The 5,880-nt window shown below is 41.4% G+C and overlaps 1 pseudogene; it reads right to left on the bottom strand.

Moving 5' to 3' along the window:
* Positions 1-4,220: 4,220 nt before the first annotated feature.
* Positions 4,221-5,644, bottom strand: LOC110258671 (annotated as a pseudogene).
* Between the last annotated feature and the right edge of the window lie 236 nt (positions 5,645-5,880).

Here is a 5,880-nt window from a genome sequence, read left to right as displayed (position 1 = left end):
AATGTGAATGACTGTCCTATTGACCTGTAGGACCACAAGATAGCAATCAAAGATGATATAAAAACTCTGCTTAGTAATTATCTCACTTGATTTCTTTTGCTATATCCATTTTGATTTAATATGCTATATAGCTATGACAAATTTAAAATACCCTGAAATCCAAAGTTAATTCTTAGGCTTTTATTTTTTAACATTCCTGTTTGTGTGCTTTTTAATTAGATATGTAGACTGCAGATAAGAGAAAGAATGGTTAGGTGTTTAGTTATAATTAACTCTGATAAATGAGGTTCACTAGAAAAAAATAAGTAGCTTCTATAATTGTTAGGTACCAGTGTTAGTTGGTGTTCATGACTCTAGGCCATACACAAAGTGTCTTTATCAAAGTAATGAAAGAATTTCTTCTGTAATTGCTAATAATTGTCATATTTATTCAATCCTTAATATGTGCCAGCCCCTTTGCTATTCAGCTTACAGGTTGTATTTAATCATTACAAATCCATAAGTTAGGTTCCATGGTTATGTTCATTTTACAGACAAGGAACCTGAAGCACAGAGAGCCTGACTTATTTTCTTAAGTTTTACACTTGCAAGTGAATAACTCTTAATTGGAAATCAGTAAAACTGTTGCTAAAATCCTCCTCCTTAGTCACAGTACCAGTCTGTAGTACACTGAAATAAAAGGAGGGTAAAGAAGGAAATAACTACTCAGAAATAAATCAATCAATGAAATTATGAGGATTGCATTAACTGTACATTTTTGAGGATGAATTAATCCAGTTTGAAAGTTTTGCTAAATATGAAATTATGTAGAAGCAGTGTTCTGCATTTTTCCTATAATGTTCCATCTCTCAGTGTAGGAAAAAGTAAAGCACAATATAGTCTATGAACTACATATGTAAATAGTGTAAAATTCACACACACACACAAGAAAACAAGTATAAATGTTCACTACATACTTGTAAAATGACTTTGAAAGTTCAGGCATTTCATTACTAGTTTTCCGAGAAATACTAAACAAGAGAAGAGAATTATTAATTTTTATGTCTGAGAGAGGCATTTACTTCTTCCTTTAATTATAATAATTTCTCCGTATGTAAGTATTAAACTCTGCAATTTAATGGTTCATAGTAGAATTGTAATATTGCTTTGTAGATCATCATGTTTCTCAGTAGTACATCAAATTAGTAGCTAGCTATAAGCATTGGCTATGGTATCTCATTCAACATTATTGCTTTAAATTCTATCGAAAATTGAATGACTCCACAGTTATAACCTGAATCCAGAAATTTAACTAGAAGTTCATATGCATTGTATATAAATATCCTTTATCCACCCTTATGTTCTACCAGCTTCATGTAGTTTCATGAATCCTCTTTTGCTCCTGCTGGTGTGTGTTGATGAGATGCTACAGGTATTTTGAGTAGTTTATTTATTTCTTAATGGGGCTGAGCATGTCCACAATAAGGTATGTTGTTACTTAACCCTAGTCACTGGACTGGTAAGTAGGGAACATGTGAGCATCCACTGGGTGAAGGCTTACTTTGTCCTACCAAAGGAAAGCCTTTGTATTGTCTTCAGGTAATGTGGCCCTTAATATGTAATTGTGTGTGTGGTCCACTTCTCCAGGCCCAGAGGGCTCCAAGTAATTGAAGGACTCAAGATTTTCAGAGGCATAAATCCAGAAATCCTCATTCCGTGTATGAAGGTCCTATTCCTTCCCAACCAATACCCTGACCCAGCTGTAGCAGACCTACCTCAATTGAGAGTTCAAGCTCTTGGAAATCTGCCACTCTTATAGGTTAGGAGCCTGGTATGCATATTTCTCTCTGCCCACAGCTGCAGTAGACAAGATCTTCTTTAAATGCTACTAAGGAGGCCTTCTGGCTTTCACATTTAGCTCTTAGTTGCTGGGTAATCATGCACAGTTTTTTCTTATCTTTTTTTCATATGCATTATTTACATTCAGCAATAACCATGTAATGCCACTAGAGTAGTGGTTATAGGTACACAATCTCTCCCATGTTTTTTAAAAAACTGAACACATTGTACCTAATAGCACATTCCCCTCCACTGGAATTCCATCTTACTTTAACACAGCTAAAACCCTTACAGTTGCACTTCTTCCTTGTGTCAGGTACCGTCTGTGTTCTATCAGTGATGATGGGGTCCTCACTGCCAGTGAGTTGGCAGGTGAACCAAGTCCAAAATCCCATTTAGCATCAGATTTCTCATCCCTCTGCAGGATGCATTAGGCTTGGACAGAGAGAGAAGTTGGAGTAAGTTACAGTTCCAAACAAGGCCCAAGGACCCTGCCTGGCGCGCAGGAGCTGAGAAAGCCCATTAGAATGACCTATTTTCAGAACAGAAGCTGATATCCATAGTCTTACCTCCAACTGTCAGTAAGTATGGGCTTCCCAGGAGGAAGAAGTGACAGTTGATAAAATGCCTCTTTTCAGAGGAGGCATTTCCCAGTGAGAGCTGATGCTAGGGATACTCACAGGTCATGAGGAAATAAACTCTGTCTTGATGCTAGATGCAGTGGTGTGTCAAATAATCCACTTCAGAGAGAGTTAAGGGAAGTGTCTTAGAGCTTACCTCCAGTGCTCTTGTATGCAGAAGTAAGAGAAAATATTCTATGTTCAGTGTCAGCACCTTAGTTTCAGAGATAACGAAGCAGTGCCTAATTGTATATGTACTCCAGCAAGTTAGGTATGGTTCAAGATCTCAACAGAGGGACTTGGAGTGAAGATGTAGATTTTAGATTTATAAATGAAATAGTTGTCATTGTGGTTATTCTCAGTGAGGAATAATCTACAGACTAACAATAGTATTGTGGTGAATACTAATATTTAATCACAGAGAAAGAAGGGCATGGAAACCCAAGTGTGAGGTCGCAAGACAGAGAAGAAAAAACCAGGATTCCCATTCCTGGGTTTACTCAAATTCCAGACGTTAGATGTTGAAATAAAAGTTATAATTCATTTTACTCAGTAGAAATGTAATGAAATTTTATGTGTTGAAATTAGAATAAATGAATTATAAAAAGATATATATGTTAATTATGTTAATTAACTTGAATCAAAAGTTCTTAAGTAGGGTATTTCAAAAAATCTTAAGCATTTTATTTTTTATAAATTTCTATAACTGACTCCTTCATCCATTGATTTATGAGAATAGTGCCTGTGTATTTTTAAAAGTTGGTACTTTTATTACATATATATTTTAAGCCGAAAAAGAATTCCAAATGATCCAATATATAGATTGATAAATGAAGGTAGTTGAACAAAATAAATGTATCTAAAACCTTTTGTAGTTTTAAGGATTATAAGTTTTAGTTATAAGGATGCCTGTGAATAAGATGTTCATTTCTATTAATGTATTTTCTTTTTGGTATCACAGTGATATGAAATAACTAAGCCAATAGGGACTAATAAAACCATTAAACCAGTAAACCTAAAAAGCAAATAGAAATACAATTACTTCTGTCATAAACTCACATCACTCCCTAGATGATACTGTTAAATTCTGGCTTAAATACATTAACCTTATATGCACAATTTCTCATGATGACCTAAAAGGCAAGAAAACATGAACAGACACTTTCATTTATTTAACATCTTAAATTGAAATCCAGTGCACAGACTATACACATCATTAAAGTAGGAACGACAGTGGCTTTTGAGGTCGGGTATTATTATTATTATTTTTTTGAATCCCTGTTTGGTTTATTTGAATTTTTTTTTTTTCTCTGTGAAACTGAGTAGAGCTGAGAAGGAATCAAAGAAAACCTCATATATTAAATTCTTATATAGATATTTTGAATTCAAAAGTAAGGGTCAACAGGAGAGGAACAGGTGGCAGGCCCTGTCCCAGAAAACAAAGCCACTGAGGCAATCCTGCAAATTAAGGAGGATGGCAAATCCATCCCTTAAAAGAAAGTTGGGGGGGGGCGGAATATAAAATACCCAAGTTTCAAAAGCCAGACTACTTCCACATTCTTGGTTCTCTACTCCAGACTGTCCTAAGATAGAGTGTTTCAAGTTTTCAAGGTAAGTTTTTGAGGATTTGGTTTTTGCAAACATATGCAAATATGATCTTCATGGGCAGTCCTGTTTTGGCCATTAATAGAAAGCAATATGCTTGGATTAGAGGTCTGATTTCCACTCCAATGCAAAGTTTCTTCTTTCCTGGCAACAAAGCCATTTGTAGAGATCTGGAAATCATGCACTTCTTAGGTGGGAGGAGGTACCATTCTGGTTCACCTGAAAATATCCTTTCAGATTGGCTGGTGTTTTACAGTCCCCTTTCAAGACCTCGTGTGTGTTGTTGACAACGATGGGGTCAAGGTTGCTGTAGTTGGGTGGGTTTGCATAGGGGTCATAGCCTAGCCGAGCCAGCATGGGGGTGATCTGGGCCATGTCTCACATCATGTCCCCAGGGATGTGGCCAGTCTTCTTGATGAGAGCTTCCAGGTTCACAGGCTTGATGACCTGGACTGTGGATTGCTCAATCTTGAACAGGGAGACACCTCCGGGCTTGCCAATGAGGTCCTCATAGTGCAGGACAGCATCACTCCAGGTGATGCCAAGGAAGTTGAGGATGAGCTTGAGGGAGCAACGGGGGTGCAGCACCAGCTGCTAGTAGTACACCGGCAGACACTTGTCCTTGCCCACCTCCACACACTGTGCCTACATCACCTCAATGGCCTTGTTCCACTTGGTGGGGCAGTTGTGGTAGCTGCTGAGGTCAAAGCCAGCAATGGTGACCTTGCGGGTGATCATGGAGTGCACCAAGGCCCAGCCATCTCACACCATCAGCAGGGACTTAGAGTTGGGGAACAGGCGTGACAGGCAGACAGAGGACTTGAGGGTGAATGGGTCTTTGTTGCAGAGGATGCCGGCCGGCTGGCCATGCTTGGCGATCACCTCCAGGATGAAGGCCTGCATGGTGGCCTCCAGCGCTTGGTCCGTGATGCTGGCTTCATCCAGCCGCAGCTTCTCCCCACGGGACTTGGACCAGGCCTGACGCATGGCCTGGGGGATGATGCGGGTCTCCTCACCGCAGCGCACTTCCAGGTGGGCATCCAGCATCACGTGCATCAGTGTAGTGCAGCTCAGGGGCACGCCCCCCACGAAGATGTGCGGCATAGCCTTGCCACAATGGTATTCCACATAGTCCGTGCCCATCATCACCAGGTCCTCCTGCTCCGGCCGCATAGCCTGCCAGGGGTTCTGGGGGCCCCCAGCACTGCCTGGCACTCCAGCACCTGCTGCCCTAGCTGGATGGCCAGCACCAGGGCCAGGGCAAGGCCGGCTGCCAGCAGTGCCCTCCACACCAACAGGCGCATGCTGGGCCTGGTGTGGAGGGCAGGCTTCAGTGACAGGTGGGCGGGAGGCCCGCCGGGCTCTCATCTCCCCTGAGCACTCTCATGCTGGGACTCTAGCCCTCGTGGCTGCTTGCCAAGATGGTCCACCAGCTGAGCCCTTGCGAGAAGCGTAGAGGGAGCCCCGCCGGCCCAGCAACTCCGGGCTTGCCAGCCACCTTGGCCGGGGGAGGAGGAGGTAGCAGGTATTATTTTTATTTCATTTAGTGTTTTGTAGTAGACATTTATCAGGTTCACACCTTCCCTTTCTTTTCTTTTCTTTTTTTTTTTTTCTATAGCTTCACAGCAGCGTATGGAAGATTGGACTAGGGAGTCTAATCAGAGCTGCAGCTGCCAGTCTCCACCACAGCAGAGGCAACACTGGACCCGAAGCCGCCTCTGCAAACTGTTTCATGGCTCGTGGCAATGCCAGATCCTTAATCCACTGAGCAAGGCCAGTGATCAAACCTGCATCCTCATGGACACTATGTCATGTTCTTAACCCACGGAGCCGCAAT

This window comes from Sus scrofa, unplaced genomic scaffold (genome assembly GCF_000003025.6).
Source record: "Sus scrofa isolate TJ Tabasco breed Duroc unplaced genomic scaffold, Sscrofa11.1 Contig2708, whole genome shotgun sequence".
Lineage (NCBI taxonomy): Eukaryota > Metazoa > Chordata > Mammalia > Artiodactyla > Suidae > Sus > Sus scrofa.
Note: the sequence above shows the minus strand (reverse complement) of the source record. Positions and strands in the feature narration are given on the sequence as shown.